This window comes from Physeter macrocephalus, chromosome 11 (assembly GCF_002837175.3).
Source record: "Physeter macrocephalus isolate SW-GA chromosome 11, ASM283717v5, whole genome shotgun sequence".
Classification (NCBI taxonomy): domain Eukaryota; kingdom Metazoa; phylum Chordata; class Mammalia; order Artiodactyla; family Physeteridae; genus Physeter; species Physeter macrocephalus.
Window position 1 is genome coordinate 113,184,198 of NC_041224.1, and position 24,140 is coordinate 113,208,337.

Sequence of the window (24,140 nt, forward strand, 5' to 3'; positions counted from 1 at the left end):
AGAGAGAGAGAGAGAGAGAGAGAGAGAGAGAGAGAGAGAGAGAGAGAGAGGATTCTATTTTCTTATTTCCAGGTTAAACATATTCCATTTCTTCAGCTGTTTTTCAAAGAGTATGGTTTCAAGATCCATTACTGGACTGAACTCAATTTTGTCAATGTCCTTTCCAAAATAAAGTGCTCAAACTCAACATGGTACTTTGTGCTTACACCGCGTTACTATTAATGCAGCCTGGAATAAACCCTGTTTTTGTTAGCACTATTACACTGTTACGTGAAAATCAGCAAACTTTCAGAATCTCACTCTCTCCTTCTCTCTCTCTCACACACACACACACACACACACACACACAATTATATTTTGTATAAGTGATCAATTTCAATAAAGTTATGTTTACTTTTATACTTATATATAATAAATATCACCCTATTAATTATAAACCAACTTTTGAGTTGCTTGAAATATTTATCTTTTATTCTTTTAACCAAGAAGTAAATTAGTTAGCATTCGATGAGTACTTACTGTCTGTAACACAGAAAATTGTTATTTTAAAGATAAGGAAATAGGGGTACAAAACCTTAAAAGTAACTTGCCTTGGAATCAGTGTTCATACCTCATCTCGCTCCTAAGTCTGTGCTCTACCTCCCTGCCCTTCACTACTCATCCCACGACTTTAGATAAACACAGAATTGACAAGTAGGCCTTCTAGTCTTTACCCAAGTCACTGATAACCTCTGAATGGGGCAAAACCAAGGAAGGAACCTTGCAACACACTAGAAACCTCCCATACTAAGACACACTGACCCATTCAGCAACAGTCCTTGATGGATTAACGTCACAACTAAGAACTAAGTTAACCATTTCCAGGAAGTCCATACTTTTCCATCTACTTCCTAAGACTATCAAAAGAAATTCTGTAAAAACAATCCAGACTCACCACATACACAAAATTCCCTGTACCCCCAATCAAATAACTGTCTGAAAAGAGATATCAAGTGTTGAAAGATAAAGATATTTAAGTAAAAATCCATTGAAACAGGGCAATGACAAGCAAGAAGTGGTTAGGAGATCTCCACCGACAGGAGCTAGGGGCAAGATTATTACAAGGAAGACCTAGAACAAACTTACTCTATTGACTATAAGCTGTTGCCTTATTTGGGAAAGCCTTGTTGGCTGTTTTTGATTGGTTGTCCTTAGGTTTTGATTTCTTAACCTTAAGGTATTACAGGTTTAGGTTTGGGTTTGCTTACATAGGCTACTCAGGCACTAGAACTGCCTCAGTCTAATGGACCCCTTGTCTAACTAATTTAACACAAGTTGGTATGGCATGATTTCCTCTTAGATTCTGGAAGCTGTACCATCTCCTATTAATCACTGCTACTTTCCTAAGCGCTCACAGTTTCATAACCTGTTTTGAAATTTTCCTAAAATTTGAGATTAAAATAACTAATTGGTAATTTATCAATATAAATTTTTCTATTACCCCTTCTGGAAAATTATCTTTAATCTCTTAGAACTCTTCAATTCCTTGAATCTGTAAAGATGACTTAGTGATTTTCCAAGATCCCTAAGTGGTAAATCTGAACTCAAGACAAAACTTCCTCATTATCTAAGGGTTCACTCACTGTTTCCACATCTTTTAAGAGGTCAAATTCCTGTTAGCTAGCTTTGTTCTACCTCTAGAATTTGAAGCTCTTTCTCCTTGATTTAAAAAAAAAATCCAAGTAAAACAATTATTAAGTACCTCTGCTTTCTTGTTATCATCTAGGAACACCATACAATAGTCTTCAAACAGTCTACCTCTTCCATGATCTCATTGTGAAACTAGTTTCAAATGCCTTCTCTTTTGGCAGGATGTTGTATATTTTAGGTTATGCTGTATATTTTAGATTATGCTATGCCTCAAACTTTCTGAAACCAGTTTTAAAAGATACTCTCCCTCTGTTATAACCATCCTTGGTTACACACATCTCAGGGCCGACATGATATGCACTGTCCTGAATCTGGGAGACCAAGTCACTTGTAATCCCTGACCTGTACATTTCCTTCTGCCTCCCCACACCCCAAAATGCTGAACCTGGGCCAAATGTTAGCCGATAAGAAGGAAACTAAAAGCATTACAGTAACTTGTACAAATACCAGGAAATAACAGAAGCATCAACAGATAAGAGTCTTGGGGGGAAAAAAAAAAAGACAGAAATGACAGAAATGCAGGTCATGGGAGCTCCACACATCACCAGAGGGAGAAAACCAAAGCACCACAGGTCTATCATGCAGGGACACACCCAGAGAGAGAGACTCTATATGGCACTCTTTTCTCTCCTATTTTTTTAATATGGAATATCTAAGTTCCCCAAGAATTTATGTAAAAGTTTCTTGAGGAAGAGTCCATGCCAATATTTTCCTTTATATGGAAAAAAGCAGCAGTTTGCTATCTCAACCCCCAACCCACTGGTATATTAAGGAAACTAACAAAGAAACAATATACTATATACACATAACATATATATAAATGTATAGGAAAATAGTGATATAGACTGTTATACAAGGAAATTTATCTATATGAATATAAACAAAAATTCATATTAATATATTATTAAATACTATGTGTAGTATAGAAAATAACTCTCAATAAATGATATATATTATGTATTATGTTACATATTATAAATCATATTTCATACATTATAGCTTACATATTATATACTTCATATTGATTAATGTGTTTGAGTTTACATTTTTCTTCTATTATCATCTGAAATGTTCCTGACACCTACTTAATACCAATCCTGTCTCTACTGACATTTCACAATTGCCCACAGGTTGCAAAGCTCTGCCTAAGATAGAATGTTATGTGATTATGCACATTAGATCAACAAACAAATTAAAGTATACTTCCATGCCTTCAAAGGTTGCAGGATTCAGTTTCTCAGAAGTCTTAGCTTCTTTCCCCTTTTCTGCAAATACAGTGCCCATTACTCTTTGTTAGCCCTTGCATGTTCACCTCCACAGTGTTCAGCTCTCTACATTTCCTTAGGAAGTACAACTGATAACAAGAATTTTCTTCGTAAGATTTTATTCTAGAGGAATCTTAGTGACTGCATTCTTTATCTTCACTTGATAGTGTCTCCTTGTTTTGGCTCATTTTTTGTTTTAACATATTCAATTTTTTTTGGTGCTCAGTGCCTTAAGATTTCTTAAATGTTAAAATGTACTTTATAAAATCTTAAGTTTTTTTAGGACTGCTTAAAATAGTTTTACAATAAGGGTTGGAAAACCAATGAAGATACTTTTTGCTAAATCCTTTTGCGAACCCTTTCAGAGAATCCTTTCAGAAATAATTAGCTTTAAAAAAGAGAGAACTCTTTGAGTTGTAAAGACAACCCAAGAGAGTTATATTATATAGGTATATACAATGCATTTCTATGTGACACATAAATCACCATCAGATCTATTTTTCTGATGAGCAGTTACACTCATCACAGCCATTTGTGCTGTTTGTTACTTCCTTTTAAAAATATAAATATATACAGTTATATAATTCAATCACATTTGATGTTACTTCTATAGAGAGAAACAGAACAACTTACTCCAAGTTTTCATTAGTTTTGACCATTGCTTGTTAAAATTGATTTTTCTTATTTTGAGAGAACTAAATTTATAAGGGACCACAAGCTAGACATGAGGCTATGAGACGGACCCACAGAACCAGGAAATTATTCCAAAATGACTAATTCAGGACTCTGTGTTTAATGAAAACCAACCATTACAACCAGTGAGCCACTGTGGCCCCAACCCCCAGGACTTCATACTTCAAGCCAGAAAGACACAAACTAATACACATTCATAAGAAACAGTAGAGCACTGAAGTGTTAAGTTTTATGTACCATAAATATTAGATCAGGGAAAGGAAGGATCAGTTGGCTGGAGTATATGGAAAACGCTTCCTAGAAAAGGTGAAATATGAACAGTCCTAAAAAATGCGATGTGAGTAAGCTCATGCGAGAAGCAGTCACAAAACCAAAAACCTTCTCTATTTGCATTGGAAGTAGGATTGAGCATGAAAACGACAAAGGAAGGGTAGTTAGTGTGGCATGTGCTGGAGAGAATGGGCTGTGTACCACCAGAGAGGATGGACATTGTGGAAGGAGAGCTGGAATAAGGTCACGATGAGCCTAAAGTGTTTGGCCAGAGCTGCAATTTTTTTTAAGTTCACTGCTTATGTTGTATATTCAGAGATTTGAGTTTACAGGAACACTTCTATAACATAATCATAAAACACACTCTTACTAAATACCTTGACAGAGGAAAAAAGAGCAGTCAGCATATTCTCTCTGAAAAACATTGAAATGGAGACAATTGTATCATTTGTGAATATTCTTGGAAAATGCACTGAGGTATCTCATACATATGAACTATATCTACTATGCATTCTTTATGCCCTTATATTCCTCGAATACCTAAAAACATTTGCTTTTGTAAGACATTGTATTGTGATGCTCAGTTCCACTGAAGACCGAAAAACTACTCGCTTTGAGAAGGTTCTGGACAACGGAGAAGAGAAGTTATCAAAGAAACTCTAAAGTACCAGTGAACATTTCTGACCACTATCGATGCTTCTCTGTGTCTTAGTGAAGTATTCTGCTCTCAAGATCACTTGCACTAATATGTTCTGATCTGATTCACAAATGAATTTTGGGTCATTTGCTTTATCTTAAAGACTATTTTACTTTTATGATTTCTCCTGAGTTTTGAGTGTTACTAACAACAACAGAAAAGTCCTGAGGCAAAATATAAAATTTGATCTTATATCAGGTAAATTATACATTTTAGGTGAATTATAAGTATGAATTCTTTCCTTTGAACAATTTTAATATTTAAATTATCTTCTGCTGTATTTGGTTTGGGAACTCTTCACTGTTTATTTAATAGTAAGGATGAAAACTGGTTAGAAGCAGTATGTTGCATCTAGAAATACATATCATAAAAGTCATATTTGCTAATGATGTATGCTTGGCTGAGAGAGCATCTTATGACAAAAAGAAAGATGTATATTATGGATACAGTCTAATTATTATTTACTTTGTCAGTTGTAATGTAACAGAAGATTTGTAATTTATTCAACCAGATGCTGATCATATGCCATAAATACCACTAGGTTTTTACTTCTGCTTTTTGAACAAAAAAGCTGATGCCTCTCAGTGATGAAGACATTCATCAACTGACTGAGTTTAACAATCCCTGGAACTAGCCAGTCCCAGGGGATTTTTCTGATTTAACCTATTTATAACATCCCAATTTCCCAATTTCTATTCTTGTTTTCAATGTCATAGCTCATATTTCTGTTCAGTTGTTTCACTTGTTTAAAACTAAAATTATCCCCAGACTAAACATCTTTATACAGAACTTGGAATCACTGTATCACAGGGTCTTTACTGCAATTCTATAAAAGTTATGTTCTGATGATATTTTATTCATTCACTCACTCAACAAATAGTACTAAACTTTAAGTATGTACAAGGTGCTGTAAACAAGACATATCTAGTTCCACATTCTAGAGGGGATAAAGATATTAATCAACTAATTACGTAATCCATTATATGACTGCAATGGTCACAAGTGTTAAAGAGCTGTACAGGATGCTATGAGACCATATAAAATAAAGTTCTGACTTACTTTGGGGAAGAGGGATAGGAGAACAGGCTTTCAGGGAAGTCTTCTCTGAGGGTTACTGTGAAAATTAAATGCTTGAAAAGCATACGGCCTGGGGCCCAGAACATAGCAGCCACTCAGTGAAGTGATGGTGATAATGATGATGATATGACACAATTAAAATCATTCAGCTCAATATCTTCCTAGTCCTCCAGACCAGGCATGTTCAGAATATATTATGAATAGAACCAGATGTGCTAAGAACAACTGTATGTTGTCTATTGCTTCAGGAATAACAACAAAGGGCCTTAGAGTTTGTAGCTGTCCATTTCATTATATTTACCATTACTTTATCATAGACTCTGTTCATCAGAGCCTTAACAGTGTGTGCCTCCCCATAATATTTCTAGCTCTCCTCTTCTAAATATGTTATTTGAGATCCAAATGGGAGTTGCCATGCTACTCAAGAAAGAGAAGAGCTAGGGCTGAGGTCAGGCAGGTCCAATCATATTAGGCCCCTCATTCCTCCGGTTTGCATGAAGCCATTAAGAAACTTAGCATCCTTGACCTGTTCATTTCTGCCCTTCTGTATCGCTCCACATTCCTCAGTCATGTAGCTCCTCTTCAAACTGGGCCATTTCAGTGAGATCGGCCTCAGCCCCAGGACCTGCCAGTATAAGCATTCACATGTGTGGACAACCAGATGACTAAAACAGGGTGACGGTGGCTTCAATGGACGCACACACAGAAATAAATAAGAGCCAGTGTATACAACAATCCTTAAATATACACAGCAATTTTCTCACTGGAAGGGAAACTAGTGTTTAACCATTTTCTTCCTTGTAGTAGAAGTGAAACTGGTTTTCCCCCACCTCATCATTTTATCATTTCAGTTTAATGCCATGCATTGTGAGATTGCCATTTCCTAGGCAACATAGTAGGTGCTTTCATATACATTACCTTTTTAAATTTTTTAACAGCTTAACTAAGGTGTAATTGACATAATAAACTATACTTATTGAAAGTGCACAATTTGATAAGTTTTGACATGTGAATACATCACTGAAATCACCATCAAAATCAAGATAACGAATATATGCTTTATCCCAAAGGAACTGCTATAGACTGAATGTTTGTGTCACCCTCCAGTTCATACGTTGAAGCCCTAATCCCCAATGTGATGGTATGAGATAAGAACTATGGGATGTAATTAGGCTATAAGGATGAAGTCCTCATGAATGGGGTTAGTGACTTTATAAGAAGAGACACAAAAGAGATGATCTCACCCCACCATCTGAGGACACAGCAAGAAAGTACTGTGTGCAAGCCACAACCTGACCATGCTGGCACCATAATCTCAAACTTCCCAGCCTCCCGAACTGTGAGAAATAAATTTCTATTGTTTAAGCCACTCAATCTATCATATCGTGTTACAGAAGCCCAGACAGACTAAGATAGGAACATATGCATCACGTCTCATGCTTCTTTGCAATCCCTCCCTTGGTTCCTCCCTACCCTCTGATTCCAGACAACCACTGATCTACAATTTGGCACTACAGATTAGACTGCATGCTTTCTGAGATTTTCTATAAATAGAATCATTTGTTACGTAAGTTTTTATGTGTGGGGCGTCTTTCACTTAGTATAATTATTTTGAGGTTCATCCATACTGTACTATATATCGATACTCCATTCCTTTTCATTGTCAAGTATGGTTCCATTGTGTGGATATACCATAGTTTGTGTATACATTCACCTCCTGAAATGGACATCTGGGTTATTTTCAGTCTAAGGCTATTGCAAACAAAGTTATTATAGGTATTTGTATATAATTCTTGGTATGGACATACCATACCAAGGTATAGTAGATTTCTCTTGGGTGAGTACCCAGGAATGGAATAGCTGGAATATATGACTTTTTAAGGAACTGCCAAACTGTTTTCCAAAATGATTGTACCATTTTATATTCCCCACCAGCAGTGTATGAGTTCCACTTCCTTTATATCCTTACTGACACTGAGTATGGTAAATCATTTTACTTTTAGCCATTCTATAGTTATACCTTGTTTAATTCTCATTCTATGAAAACGATATATAATCTCCATGTCATAGATGAGAACAATGAAGCTCTGCTCATGTTTTCCTTCCAATGAGAAAAATTACAAAAAGTCCCTTCAGAGTTCACAAAATTGTGTTCTAATATAAAAATTTTAAACTTAAAAAATGTCAAAATTCTTATGCCATTTGATATTATAATTGAACTTTCATAATGCAGATTTACATCACAGTAAAATTAGCAGGCAAATGAGTTTTAATTCCAAACACAGACTAGAATATGAAATATTATAAAAAATGAAATATCTTCTACAGAGTCAGAAGGTCCAAATTTTGTACTGTAATCCTATAGAGTTGGGAAGGATGAGATACCTTCTTAGTACAGTTATCAAATATTAGTAATATTTCAAATGTTTCACATATCAATTTATCTCAAATGTTATTATGAGTGATTTCTTTGTAGAAAAAAATTTTATTCAATATTTAAAGTTTCCAAGGCCAATACTTGGCACAATTTGAGCTTGTGAAACTGCAACCAGGAGGCTGAAATTTGATGACCATGATAACTAAGTCAAAAAAAAAAAAAATGGGAGGAAATAATTTGCCATCTCAGTAACAGCAGCAGTCAGGAAAATTACTAAAATGTCATAAATGCCAGAACATGACATTGTTGAAGAACTCAGGCAAAAAGAAAAAGTTTATTATCTGTGTGGAAATTGCTACCAACTCCCAAATACCAGGACACAGCAATACTTGCAAACAAAGCAATGACATGATAGAAAATAGACAGGAAAAATTATTCGAATTCACTTAGCAAGGTTTTAGTAAAATAGCCAATGTTAAAGTGCTGCCAATTTGAAGACATTGCTTTAAAAAGCCAAACATTCCTCTAACATTCACTGGATCAAAAGTGACCTAATCACAAAATAAAATATATTCAAAAATACAAGAGAATATAATGGAAATATAGAGACAGCTACAAATCAGATTCTTTTTTAACTTCACACTAGCATCACAAAAAAATGACAAACTGCAGATTATTAGCACTGCCAAAACTGGATAAAGCTCTTGTGGTTAAAATAAAAGCAAAATATGCATAAATATACAAGGGTAACAAAAGATTATTTTTTGCTTGTAGGAGCACTGTAATTTTATTTAAATGGTAGGTGTTTCTGCAGAATAGAAAATGGAATTGCACTTTTAAAAAAATCAAATTCTATACCTCATATACAGTAGTCATCTTTAAAATGCTGGCAAGAAAAAAATATCCACAGGAAAAATAAAAGAAGCAAACTATTTTAAAATTGTCCAAACTACAATAACCAAAGAAAACACTTCATCTGTTCACTTTTTTTCCCTGTTTCAGGGAAATGTGAGATATGCTCTCCTTAAAACAAAAGCCACTACCAAGAATCGATTTGTTCTAAGACACTTGTGTACCTAAATCCCACAATCTGTAAAGAGTATCATAGCTACTTGTTCAATGTGTGTTCTCTGGGAAGGTGGGAGGGTAAAAACACTATTTTGTTTGAACAATTAAGTTTCTTATGCTTAAATAAGTATCATGTTTAAAATAATCATGTCCATGAACAGTGGGTATTTCTGATAAAAATAGGAAGAAAGAAGTACAAGTTTGGTCTTTTGGTTTGTTTTTGGTTGCGGGGGCAGGGGGTTTCATTTGTTGTCAGTTTCTCAAGCTTTGAAAAATGAACCTGGTCTCCAGCACTCTTTTGTGTAACTCTACTGAAGTGGTGGGTTTTAGGTCATCCACAGTTGCTGTCTAACCACAGAAAATGAGATGTAGAATTTAATTAGGTTTTTTTCTTAAATACATAATATTATATTTATTCCATGTACAGGTGTATTTTGCATTAATGGGAATGCTAAAGAGAGAGACAGGAAACAATCAAGCTAGAGGAGTACCTTCTCTCAACACAGCAATTCATGGGCCATGCTGTGAATTTACTAACATCAGATGTTCTTTCCAACACAGATTTTTACTGTGGCCATTTTAAGTCAAGCTTACTAGTATTTTGCAAATTCCTGCTGTGCAAAGGTGATTAAGCTTGTCTTGTTGCCACAAAATGCAGTCATATTAACAGATATTTTAGTTTCAAATCTAACTTGTAATTTAAGGTTAACATGCTGATTTTTAAAAAGGTGGCTCAGAATTTCAAAAAATTATTTCAGATTATTTTCAAGTTTTAATTTTATTCATACAAAACAAGGGCCATGATTTATATTATATATTACAATATATGGTAGAGTATACTTTAGTATATAAAAGTATCATATTTCTTTTTAATGTATGAATATGCAACAACTATTATAACCAGAAGCTTAAATTAATGAAGTAAACAAAGCTAAATTACATTAGATAACATCTATAAACTATTAGGGTTGGGTTTTTTTCCCTTAGCCTATTCCTTTCACTACCCTTCCACATACAGACCCTTAGATGTTTATAATCATTGTGTAGATAAAATGCTGCATACTGAGATATTTATTTCATATATGGTTGTTCATCAATTTATACTACATCTTTATAATAAATATAAAAGATTTATACACACTGCTGTATTTAAAATAGATAACCAACTAAAACCTATTGCATAGCACAGGAAACTCCGCTCAATATTCTATAATAACCTAAATGAGAAATGGACTTGAAAAAGAACAGATACATGTATATATATAACTGAATCACATTGCTGTACAACTGAAACTAACACAACATTGTTAATCAACTATACTCCAATATAAAAAAATTTTTTTTTAATTTACTGAAATAAAACCAGTTTAAATATAAAAAATTTAGACACGTCCCTTCTCCCCCCCTCTCTCTGCCACTGTATTTAATTTGGGGGTTATTTTCTTGAGCAAAAGTCTTAGAATTAGAAGCTAAATGGTAGAGTCAAAGGTATGATCACAGTTGTAACCCTCCCGATATACTGACAAATTCTTCCAATTTATAATACTAGCAGCAATGTGTGAGTTCACATATATCCCTACAAATTCACCTAAAGTGGATTTATAATTTTTAGTTATTTAATAATTTAATAGACAGTAGTACACACCCCACACTTATTTTAATTTACATTTCTGTAATATTACTAAGATATTTTTCTTTTCAACTTTGATATTTGTGTTTTCATTTATATAAAAATTTATTTTCATTCTTTGAACATCTATCTTTCCTTTGAATCTCACAATTTACATTAATTCTCCAAAATGACATCAATATCAATTTCTTAGTTATCAACTCTATCAATACTGCATCATACTATTAAATTTATTGAAATATTAAATATAGAGCCAGAAAATTTCACCCCAAAACCATTTTGCTTTTGTCGATTTTTGTATTTCTTCTATTTTTATATTTTTAAATATAACACATATTTACGTACATATATGTAATTATTTTAATCTGTTTTGTACATTACATATGTCTTCCTGTTTTTGAATCACATGAGGTATAGGGAAAATTTATCTACTTCTATATTCTTACCTCAGTTTTACAACATTGTGCATTAAATAACTCACGTTCTCACTATCTTCTCACCTAATTTTCATCTAACAAATTCTAACAAACATTTCTGAAATCTTCAGTTTAACTTTGTCTTTCCTTCAGCTGAAGTAGTACTTGTGTAACTTAGAGAATGAGTAAACATTTTGGTGACTAAGGTTGAAATGAAGTAATATGGAATAGCTTTCATATCAGTTATTTTCTAGTGAGAAATTACAGCAAAATTGACCAAGAAGTTAAGAATGATAAATATAATAACTTGGAATATTCCCAAACTCTAGGTGTTAAAATAATCATTTAACACATGTGACACAAAATATTCTAGGATGCTCATCATTATTACTTTGGACATTTTTAAGCCTGAAAATACAAGATGTATGCTGTGGACTGCATATCTCAACTTGGTTCAAACAGTGAGTTAATTTTTTATTGGTAGGTAAGCAAAAAGTACAATGTTTACAAAGGGAGGCAAGCAAAACAAATAATTTACTAAGATCATTTTAAATGTGTTAGTTGGCCATATTAGTATATATGTTTCTTCCTTAATTATAAATGCTATATTATTCTTTTATTTATTGATATATAAATAACAGTGCTATGCATATTTGTAACACTCTCCTAAACAAGCAAATGATTCTCTGGCTAAATGATATCTCTCAATAGGATTACATGGTATATTATGTTGGTATGAATTAGTTTGTTAGGTAAATAAATTTGAACATGAAATAGCAATCAACAAGTATGCATAAAAATCATTTAAATGTGTATGATGTTTTCCTGAATTGAGTGATTCTAGTTTGTCTATCTGAAGTTAAATTTCCCAACTCCTGAATACGGAAATTAGAATGAATGTTTAATTATAATGATATCAATGTTTTAAATTTTTGTTCTTTATTTATCATCTTATAGACGGCTTTTTCTTTTGGTGGAAGATGCAAAACTGGTCTATTTAAATTTTAGGGTATAGAACCAGAGATTCCTATAATTTCTGAAATAGAAAAACTGAATGTTTGGGAAAGACTTCTGGGTTAATGACATGAATTTGGCAGTCATCAGCCTATAAATGATATTTAATGTCATGAGGCTGAATGATGTCACCAACAGTAAGTGCAAATAAAGAGAAGAGGACTAAGTACTGATCCTTCAGGCACTCCAATGTAAAGATGTACGGCAAAAGAAGGGGAAAGAAAAAGTGAGTCACGGGCATCTGGGAAAATGCACTGTCTCTGTTGCTCTGGGATAGATCAAGTAAGATGACCAAAACATTGACCAATTCAAGTGACTGTGAGGTCACTATTGAACCTGATCAGATTTCTGGTGGCGTGGTGGGGACATAAATCTGATTGAAGTACATTTAAAAGACAATTAAAGGAGAAGTAGAGACAAAAAGTATAGACTTGTGAGTTTCATTGCCAAGGGAAACAAAGAATGGTTAGTGGGGCAAGAAAGATGAAAAGGCAAGAGGGTTTTGTTTGTTTTTAAGACAACTGAAAATTTACAACAATTATAAAGTCCCCAGACAACATATTTTCTTAATCCAATTTAAAGCTCTAAATGAGGAAGGGCATTAAGAAATGATGACCTGGGCTAACTGTAGGAAAATACTTTTGTCTAGAGAACTTTCAACCCTCAATTAGGCCAGCCCTATTTTCAAAGTAGTTAAAACTTACCAGGATTCTAACTACACATCAAAAGCAACAGTCAAGTGCTCTTTTCCCTTTCATAAATGATACTGGGGTAATGGGAAATCTGCTGAGGGACACTATTCCCAAAACAGGTAAAAAAGCAAAGCTGTATTAGGTGGTCTTTTAGGGAGAATATTAGCATGCCTTGTAAACAAACTGTATGTAAGTGATAAATTAAAATCTCTTTGGTGTTGATTGATTGGTCAAATGTAATAAGCTTAATTCAATAAAATAGACCTGGAAAGATGATGTTATTAACACCAGTTCAATTTGATGTTTACGATGTGTTCTGGAAGGAATGGTTTAAATGTCTGTCTGAAGTATCAGAATTGTACTGTTAGAATATATAAAATATGTAACTATGATCTGATGCTGCTCTAGCCACACCCTTACATCAACTTGTCACTAATTAACAAGGTTTCTAAGAACATCTAAAACCTTTATGAAAGAGGCTTCTTTGCACTGAACTGTAATGGATAATTAATTCAAACTACACAAGGGGGCCTCAATTAATTGGTGGAAATCCTGTGTCCCACTGAGCCCAGGAAATCTCAAGGCACCACTGCAGAAACACACATCACTGGACGAGCAGCCATTCACCTCAGCTTTCCTGTTCTTCCTCCCCAGTCTGCCCAGGGACTATGATCTAAATGGGGGACCATAAAACAGATGGATTGCAACTGCACTACCATTAACTTTGCTTTTTTGCTTTTTTTGCCAAAACGGACTTTTGAGATAATCACTAGTTAATACCCAAATCCAGGTGACATATAGAAATGAAACCTCACACTAAAATTTAAGCTGAACCCAACTGATGCATACCAGTAATAGAGACATTCAATCAGGTACAACTGTAACTACAGAACTAAATATCATCCAAATCTCACTGCATATTAATACTTAAGGCATTCCAGAAATCATCATGAAGATGTATGCACACTTAAATACAAAGGATTATCCTCAGATTATTTCCAAGTTGTTACGAAAATGTCAACAAAAATTTTAACAATTAAAATGGACAAATATCAGCTTTCCTCTTCTGGAAAATTTTATGTCTTTGGAGACGTGTCTGAAATGAAATTTTGCCCCTATAATTTTTTTTCTTTGAGAATTGCACTTTTCTGACAGCAATATGCAGTTCCACACAGATCCACCCACTTCCCACTGCTTTTCAGACTTATGTAGCAGAAGCACCACCAAAATACACATACATATTCATAAGATGTCTGAAGCATTAATTCCACACATGGCAATGTATACTTGCATCTGTGGTTGGAGCTTCTAATTTGCAAAAGCAAATATAATGTGTCTAAAAATCTTGATGAGCGAGTCTTTCAAATTCAAGCCCAGAACATTAGGGATCCACGTATACATAATTTCAAGCAGCAATAGACTTAAGTTTTCTGACTACCTAATATAATTCCCTCCAAGTCAGAGTGTCACTATATGAATATGATTATTGCCAATGCTAATTTCTCTAATTTACTTCTTATATGTATTTCAGGTTATAAATATTCATAACCAAAGTCCTCTGGTAGTGTCCCCTTCCACTAGTCTAAACTAAATTCTACTTGCTGTAACATAAATCTATTTTCTCCCATTCTAATTTATGAAATGGCTGAGGAAAGTGGTTTGCAATGTCTTTTCAAAATAAAGAAATAACCTAACCTTTCTTTCACTTCAGTGTACAATGGTCTAGCGGTTGAAACACTGACAATAAAATACTCAAATCATCTTCCATATCACTGATTCTTCATTTTTTTCTTTTCTTTTTTTTTTGATAATAATCTCACCAGTATTTGAGCCAATCTACTTCTTCTGCCCTGAGTTCTACTTTTGCTTTAGTAGCTATAAATGAGCAGATCTCCCATTTACTCCTCTTTCTTGGGTGGGCATGGGGTGTACCTTCATGATGTGGCAGCTGCTTAAGCCAAGAAAAGCCCTGGTTTGCTAACTCAGGACTTTTTTTTTTTTTTTTTTAGATTTTTTTTTTTCTTCTTCTTTGATGTGGACCATTTTTTTAAAGTCTTCACTGGGGCTTCCCTGGTGGCGCAGTGGTTGAGAGTCTGCCTGCCGATACAGTGGACACGGGTTCGTGCCCCAGTCCGAGAAGATCCCACATGCTGCAGAGCGGCTAGGCCCGTGAGCCATGGCCGCTGAGCCTGCGCGTCCGGAGCCTGTGCTCCGCAACGGGAGAGGCCACAACAGTGAGAGGCCCGCGTACCGCAAAAAAAAAAAAAAAAAAGCACATAAACAATTTGCAAGTATCAAAGTTGTAGACTTGCTAATTTCTTGGCAAATTTCAATATGACAAAAATCATTAAAAGGTGAAAACCTCAAATAAACAAGCAATTGTCTTAACACGGTTAAACATGCGGCATTTTAATGAATTAACTTTGTAAATCTTAGTGAAAGAAAACAAATTGCTTCTCCTCTAATATTTTGGAAAAGATGACAAATTACTTTGCTCAGATATTGTTTACTTTTGTTGATTTTATTAATCATGCCAGTGGTTCAAAACAGACACCTGAAATTGCTAGGGTTTCTGAGGACAGCCTATTGCTATATTTGGAGTTTTGTTATTTATAGCACTTATTTCCTTCTCCTAAAAGGGTGCGATAGCAAGGATTAAAAATGTTTATTAAAGAATCTTGCAAATGAACATAAAATGTTTAGAGGCCCAACAACTTTCTTTTGCAGCACTGTACTCTCTTACTGAGTGGATTTGCAGGAGGCTATTTAACTACAAATATATGGATCTTCCAGAAAGCCCCAAACTATTTGCAGTAGATCCTCATTATTTGTAGATTCTGTATTTGTGAATTCACCTATTGGCTAATATGTATTTGAAACCCCCAAACCAATACTCACGGTGCTTTCAGGGTCATGCACAGACATTTTCAGGGTCATTCAGAGTGGCAAAATTTCTGAGTCACCCAACATGCACATCCCAGGCTGAGGCTCTGCCTTCTTGTTTCACCTCTCATACTGTAAACAAGTATACTTTTCTCCGTCTATTTAGTGCCCCCCTTTTTTTTTTGCATTTTGTGCTTCTTTTGATGATTTCACTGTTTAAAATGGCCCCTGAGAATGGTGCTGACGTGCTATCCAGTGTGCCTGAGTGTAAGAAGGTTGTAATGGGCCTTATGGAGAAATATGTTAGTCAGATTAGGTTCATTCAGGCATGAGTTAAGACTGCTGGTGAACAATGAGTATACTAAACAAGATGTCTTTAAACAAAAACACACATAAACAAGATTATGTATTGATTGGTTGACAAAAATGTGGTCAGAGGCTCAAAGGAACCAATCTTGTATTTCCCTTATGAACAATGGCTTGGTATTTACTAATTCAGTGTTCAAAGTAACTTTGTAGAGCATAACTACCATTGACTGTGTTATTTCTAATCAATTTGGCTATGGTATACCAATCCAAGGAGAGGCCGCGTCAGGAGAAAAGCAGAACATTCACATTTCTTTAACACTTTGTTCCTAGATTTTGTCCATTTCTATTTAACAAAAATCCGTTCTTTAGATTTGGGGATTTATTAAGAGTGTTATCTCCAATCTACAGCAAACAAAAAAACAAAAAACTTTACTTCTATGGATTGACCATGGTGATTTTGGGTCTAACAACATTACTTTTCTTATACAATCCAAATTCCTAAAATCACCACTCTTTTTCCTTTTCAATGTCTTCTGATTTGGAAAAGACACGTTTCAGGAAAATATTTGACATGCTCTACCTTAAAAATGCCCAAAATAAAATTTTGAACACTACAAACCCTATATATGGATAGATGCCAACATCAAATAGAAGGGCAAAAAAAAAACCCAGTTTGTTTTTGTTGTTGTTGCTGGATTTCCTTGAAAGAAAAAGCCTTTAGCAATTTTATAAATCTTTCCCTAGACGGCTATCACATGAGTAGATTGTTTCAGCCCACTATTTCAGTCATTTTGGGAAACAATCCAATCCTTCATATCCCTTTCCTTCTCTCTCCACACTTGCTCCCTACCCGATAAGGCCACTGGCACCAACCCTCCTTATTAAAAAAATTACTATATGCCATATGAATTTTAAATTTAAAACACTGTTTTAATTTGGGAACTTAAGATAATGCAATAAACATTTTTGTGTAATACTTTTGCCTACTTAATTGTCAGAACCTGTATGAGCTCAGCAGCTAATCAATCTTTGTTTCCAGAGAAACAGAACCCAACAGTGTTATGTGTGTGTATGTATATATATTCTGTGTGTGTGTATTATGCGATTGTCTAGGCTGGCAAGTCCAAAATTATCAGTCAGACAGGAAAGCTGGAAACTCAGGCAGGAGTTAGTGCAGCAGTCTTGAGGCAAAATTTCTTCTCAGTATTTGCTCTTAAGGCCTTCAACGGATTGGATGAGGCCCACCCAGATCATTACTTAAAGTAAACTGATTGTGGATGTAAACCACAACTACAAAATACCTTCACAGCAACACTCATATTAATGTTTAACCAACAACTGGACACCACAGCCAAATGACGTTGACACATATAACTAACCATCACAGTACCCCACCCCATAAAGTTGCCTCCAATGAACACTAATAAGCAATAGGGAAAAAGAACAAACTGAGGAAAGAGTCCTGGGCTTAAATCCCAGCTGTCTCACTAACTGTGTTTTTAAGAAAGTCACTTTTCTTCCCTGAACCTCAGTATGCTTATTAAAGAACAAAGGAAAAAAGAAAGGGAGGGAGAGAGGAAAGAAGGAAGGAGGGAAAAAAATGAATGAATGTATAAGTAAATGAAGAAATAAATGTCAAAGTTCACTTCTGGAAAGAATCCAAAGTTACAGTACTTGAGACTACAGGGAAAAAAATGAGAATAAAAAACAGTCCCCGATAAAGACGCAGACCTACTAGAGAATGGACTTGAGGACACAGGGAGGGGGAAGGGTAAGCTCGGACAAAGTGAGAGAGTGGCATGGACATATATACACTACCAAATGTAAAATAGATAGCTAGTGGGAAGCAGTTGCATAGCACAGGGAGATCAGCTTGGTGCTTTGTGACCAGTTAGAAGGGTGGGATAGGGAGGGTGGGAGGGAGGGAGATACAAGAGGGAAGAGATATGGGGATATATGTATATGTATAACTGATTCACTTTGTTATAAAGCAGAAACTAACTCACCATTGTAAAGCAATTATACTCCAATAAAAACGTTTAAAAAAAAAGTGAAAAAAAAAAAAAGTCCCCGCTTTCCAACAATTTAGACCTGACAAGTGGTAAAGAAGTCCAGCTTGCAAATACGAACATTTATAAACATAATACAAACATATTAAGAAAGCAATACAGAAGTAAATGCATCTAATGCATAAAGAATTCTGGTGTAAGACAAACAAGAGGCACATTCTGAGACTATGAAGGGTCAAAAACCAAACACAATGTATGAGATCAGCCATCCAAAGACACCATAGTAGAGGAATCTAATTGTGGTTTTGTAAACCTGGATTACCTTACAAATTAATTGATAAGGACAGAGTGTTGCAAAATTTAAAACAAGGTAACAAAGCAACATCTTTAGAATGACCCTATTGGAATGGAAAATGTAAAGGAGAACTGTAACTCAGTCAGTTGGAGTGACAGATAAGAGATTAGAACCTGAAGATCCATCAGTGTTTATATCAAATTATCCAAGGAAAAGAACCTTATCAGGTGACCCAATAAGGCAACGAGGTTTTCCCATAACCTAGATGGAATATCCCTCAAGACTAATCAATTCCTTATGTTTCAATTCTGGGCCAATTTAGCAACTTTCCAGTTACTAACGCTGCTTCATAGGCCTCTTGCTATGGAGAGGCAATGCCCTAGAAAAGCATATCACTCACTGTGAATTGATAAATAGGCATTCTGGTTCATAAAAATATTTTTTGTGAGTTTTATTAGATGGCGTTTGTCTTTGAGGAGCTATAGCAACTCTGGCTGGAAGGAAAAAATAAAATTTCTGGAGCTTAAAATCTGAGAACCAGAAACTGTACCTCAATGAACCAGTCATGTGATAGGCCAGCTTGACAGGCCATGCACGACAGGTCTTTCTGTACTCCTCCCCAGTACTGGTCTTTGAGTCATTCCTGTATGTTGAAGCCTGAAAGGACCTAGAGGATCCAGAAAAAAAGATGGAGGATAAGTATTTTAATGGGCAGAAATTTTGAGTAGACCATTCTTGATGGAGAGAAAAACAGCTAAGGTTCCAAGATGGGGAAACACAATGTATGTACTGATTAGAATAAATAATCCAACTTATTCTAATTCAATCTTAGGAAGATTGAAAAAGAAGATTGTACAGGTAGACTGGGTATTTGGAGCACTTTAAATGACCAGATTGGATAATGATTTTTATTTTATTGGCAATAGGAAGCCACCAAGTTTTGATTTTTCTTTTGAGCTGGTGAATATCAAAATTGTAAGTACAATAGCATAATTAACTTGTTAAGAGCACAGTAGATGTCTTTGAGGAGAGAGGGACTGGTCCATGAAGTTTACTGCAACAGTCTACATAATAATAATCCAAGCTGGAAAGATGGCTGTTGGAGCAAAAAATAGAAGATGTAAAGGTGAGACACTAAGGCAAGGATAATCATTGGGATTCACTGAGCATCTGACTGAATGTGAAAGATGAGGGACCTAGAAAGGTTGATATGGACTCCAAGGTTAGGAGTAGGAGTATAATAGTGCCACTAAGAGAAATACACATGTCAGGGAAAAAAGCAGACATAGGATAGCAGGAAAGACAAATAGGTTGGGTTTAGACAATGTAAATTTGGCCTTAAATAGTGAACCCACTTGCAGAGGCTAAACAGTGATATTAAGAGATTCAAACCATTAACATGTAAAAAATGATGTTTGAAATGTACAGAATAGCATACCAATAATTTTTTTTTAAAAAGAGCAAATGTGAACATATATACACATATTAAGGAGAAGGAACATTAAAATATATCAATTAATCCTGGAAGTTTTCATGAGAGAAAGGTGTTTTGAGCTATATTTTCAAACATCTACAATACAAAGATAGGATCAAAATAAGGGGATTGCCTTTTCAGTGGTGACACAACATGGTAAAAAGCTGACACTAAATATTTATTAAATATTGTACTTAATATTATGTATAGTTGGGGACGTTTCTCAATGAAAATAAAGGTAGCATATATTTACACAATGATACAGATCTCTTAATTTTAAAACAAGCTGAATCACAATTTTTACACGGATGTTTTTCTTTCATTTTTATACCTATATTTTACAAGTTTAATAATTTAATAAAGCACATAATGAATGCCTATGAATATATAATATACAAAATATTATTAATAAATATACTGCTTCCTGTTTCCCTTCAATTAAAAATATTAGCAAGTTATTAATGGACAACTTCATTATAAATCATGTGCAAACTGACTCAAGTTTTTAAGGACTATACATTTAAATGGTAGAACTATCATGCTTTTTATTTCACAATTTGAACAATCTATAAAATAATATTTCAATTATTTAAAGTTATTGTTTGTTTATGACTGAGAGAGCTCACAATCCTAAGTTGAAAACACAGGTACACAAACAATTACAGTATGACACATGTAATGGATATTTTTATGTGTTATCCTGGCTAGGCTACAGTACCCAGTTATTTAATCAAACACTAAATATAAATGTTGCTGTAAAGGTATTTCGTAGATGTGATTAATATCTACAGTCCATTAACTTTAAGTAGGGAGATTACCCTCAATAATCTGGATGGACTTCATCCAAAGAGTCAGAAAGCCCAAGAGCAAAACGGAGGTTTCCCTGAGGAAGACGAGGTTCTGCCCCGTAACTGTAATATCAGTTCCTGCTGACAGGCTGCCCTGTGGATTTCAGACTTGCCAACTCCTACAGTCACATAAGCTAACTCTTTGAAATAAACTTCCTTACACACACACACACCGTACTGATCTGTTTCTCTAGAGTATCCTGACTAATACGACACGATAAATGTCATGGCAGAGGTATGAACACACAAGGTGAACAACCTGTCAGGTTAGGGAAGGTTCCACTGAGGTGATATCATTGGTTGAGTCTTGAAGCTATGGCACCAGGCAGAGAAGGGAGCAAGGTTAAGGGCTGTAGTGTAATCCAGGTGCACATAGGGAATGGTCAGAAGCTCTGCCTTGGGAATTTCCCTGGCAGTTCAGTGGTTAGGATTCTGTGCTCTCACTGCTGAGGGTCTGGGTTCAATCCCTGGTCGGGGAACTAAGATCCCACAAGCCACGCGATGTGGCCAAAAAAGAGAGAGTGTGCCCGAGAGAGAGTGCCTGACTCAACGGTAAGTAAGTTAGCTCTTATTACAAACCAAAAGAAATAAAATCAAAATCCTTTCTGTATAATCAGCTCACAATATGGTTGAACCAGAAGCTCTGTCTTGATGAGTCGTGCTCTGCCCGGGGGTGATAGAAGACACAGGGGAATTTTAAGTGAGAGAGAGAGGCATGATGTGAATTATATTTTAGAAAGATTGCTTTTGTGAGGCAAAGTGTAGGAGACAGGTGACACCAGTCTTACATTTCTGCTCTCTCTTTACAGTAAATGTTATAAAAACTCAAGTAAATCGTTTTTTATTAATAATCATGGTTGCAATTATAAAGAACGCATGGTAGCTGAGGAAGCTGAATGAGTTAATACACTCCAGTTAGTGGTTCATAAGTCAAAATCCAATCTAGCAAGCTGAGTCTTTACTCTTCACAACCACAGCAAGCTGGAGATTTTCCAAATGTTCCACCCACCCATGAAGACAGGCGTATGTAAAGGGCGAGGCAACAATCTAACAACACTGCATGGTTTACAAGACTAAACTGTTCAAAAGCAGTTTTCCAGCTAACAATCTAGCACTTTTGGTCCTTTCCTGACAGCTGACAGAGATACCAAGAACCGTAATACTAGCCTGACCCTCCTGTATGCTGTCCACCCCTCACACGTGTCCAAAGTCTCCCCATTCCAGAACCTTGTTTCAACAAAGCACTAACCTGAAAACATCAAGAGCACTAGACTCTCTCAGCAAGTACCAAACCAGTAGTAGAAGCACAAATGTGCTTCTTTGTGCTACCATCCCCACATGTAACCCCGACTAAGAAAATACATCCTAATTTTTAAAACAGAGTTACCACAGCAACAGACTGAACAGTTAAAAAGCAATGAACTTACTTAATCAATGCAAGTCATTGTTGGAAAGATTATCCCTTAAGACAAATCTCTCACTGCTAAGATTATTGCTATTTATCTGAAGTGTTTTCTGAAAAGGTAAGAATGACTGATGGAGGGCTTCAGATCAATGAGGTGGGTTTTTTTTTCTTTCAATGAGCTAAAGCTCCCAGTAGACCCAAGCTACACTTTTAATCATGACATTAATCGATAACAATTACACCCAAGAGAATGTCAGCATACGTTTTCCAGGAAATCTCATAGGGCTTAAACTGCTATACTTGGAGAAGTAGTCAATATTATGTGTTGTAAAATAGAATTCAGGTTGATTTCTTCCTATTTCCCTAGAGCAGAATTTTGGTGCTGCAGAAGCAGAAATGTTAGCCTGGTGCATCTCAACCATTAATGTGCTTAAGAATCACCTGGGGATCTTGTTCAAACACAGATTCTGAGTCAGTTGGTCTGGGTGGGGCCTGAGATCTGCATTTTTAGAAGCTCCCAGGTGATGTCAGTAGACCATCCCTGAAGTAGCAAGATGACAGAATACATTACTGACTGGTCAGGAGGAAGAGCCAAAGACAGCACATCGGCAGGAGGATGCTTACAAAAGAAGGACTTGACTGCAAGAGAGATTCTACTTCTAGATTTTCCACCCCAAACTGCCCTCCTTGGAAAATCACTGAAAAAAATGGCAATACTAACCTTACCTTGAAGAGCAGCATTTTCCAAATGTATCCCAAGGGGCCCTAGTTATCTGGGATATTAACAGGTGTTGTCAGAAAAATAAGATGCTAATGGGAGACTCAATGGCCATGTAACTGAGGTAAACAAATTGCTAACATGTGTTAAACACTTACTATATGTCAGGCATTGCTCCAAATACTTAATATGGAATAACTCATTTAATCTTCACAGCAACTCTATGAGGTAGGAACTATATTATTATCCCCATTTTACAGATGTGGAAAAAAAGAAGCAAGGAGAGGTTAAGTAACTTGCCTAAAGTCACAACACTGGTGAGTGGTAGAGCCAGGACGCAACTCCTGGCAGGCTGCCTCCAGAGCAGAGACTCTGATCTCTGGAACATAGGCACATTTCAGGGTTGATGGGAAGTGTAAATCACAGCAAGGTGACAGAAGTACTTTTAAGTTGCCAATGAATGGGGAATAGGGAGTGGAGAGGAAAGAGGAAAACTGAGAAGTTAGGGTAAGACAGGAAATGAGAACAAGCTGGAGAAGGGAAAATTTAGAAAATGGAAGTAATATTTGGAGAAAAATAGATTTAGGAGAGTGCTGTGTTAATGGAAGTATCATCCAACCAGACACATATGCACTGAATGAAGACTGATCTGCTTAGCAAATAAACGCCCCAGAGAGGAAAGCAAGTCAAGTGGTAGATCTCACCAACCACAGCAGGACAGGAACAGTTTACTTCCACCAAATATACAAAAAAGCACTCAAAGACAACAGTCATGATTATCCTTACACAAATTACCTAATTTACAGATTATCTGGGCCCCCTGCTAGGTCTCTTTCTTCTTCCTACAGGATTGTTTGGACATTTTGCTTCTAATCAGCAACTTTGTGAAAGTAGGGAGAAGAGAAGACGATTAAATCAGGGTTTGGGGGTTTATTTGTTTTTGCTTTTTTTGTTCTTATTTGGGGGTCTAGCAATAGGTTTGGACCAGGGAGATTAACATGTGAAACTAATGATGAAAATACATTCTTATTAAGCCTAGAATGCAATGCACCCTCTTTGCCTGGCCTTCATGTTGCTGGGGGAAGAAATGTGCTGAGTGTACCCAGCCTGAAGTATATAGTCTGAAACAGAAAACAGCCAGCACATTATGCAGAGTAGACTTCAGGTCAGGCAGAACTATAAACAAAGCAGTTGTTTGGTTAGATGAGAACTGGGAAACAGTTCAGATTGTTCAGACAAGCATTAAAACAAAAACTGACCTCGGAAACTTTTGACATTCACTGATCCCTAATGCAATATATATGCAGAGAT

At 35.5% G+C, this 24,140-nt stretch overlaps 1 protein-coding gene across 4 annotated transcripts in view; it reads right to left on the reverse strand.

Annotated features, from left to right (window-relative positions):
- The window catches only part of PRKD1 (protein kinase D1), a 340,452-nt gene that overhangs the window by 204,221 nt on the left and 112,091 nt on the right, over positions 1-24,140 (reverse strand). Inside the window, exon 1 of one of the 4 annotated variants that reach the window (XM_055088374.1) lies at positions 18,935-18,953. The exons of the other annotated variants lie outside the window; for them this stretch is intronic. The gene's annotated coding sequence lies outside the window, so the exon portion shown is untranslated. Of the gene's footprint in view, positions 1-18,934; positions 18,954-24,140 lie in introns of those variants that run through there. 4 annotated transcript variants of the gene reach the window in all.